Here is a 217-nt window from a genome sequence, read left to right as displayed (position 1 = left end):
CCCTGTTTTGCAAACTGTCTTTTAAAAACTATTTTAGGGGCACCCGGGTCGCTCAGTTGGTTAAGTGCCCACCTTCAGCTCAGGTCATGATCTCACAGTTCATGAGTTGGAGCCCACATTGGGCTCTCTGCTGTCAATGCAGAGCCTTCTTGGGATCCTATGTCTCCTTCTCTCTCTACCTCTCCACTTCTTGCACTCTCTCTCAAAAAATAATAAA

Source organism: Crocuta crocuta, unplaced genomic scaffold (assembly GCF_008692635.1).
Source record: "Crocuta crocuta isolate KB4526 unplaced genomic scaffold, BGI_CrCroc_1.0 scaffold301, whole genome shotgun sequence".
Taxonomy (NCBI): Eukaryota; Metazoa; Chordata; class Mammalia; order Carnivora; family Hyaenidae; genus Crocuta; species Crocuta crocuta.
This window is presented reverse-complemented; position numbering follows the sequence as displayed.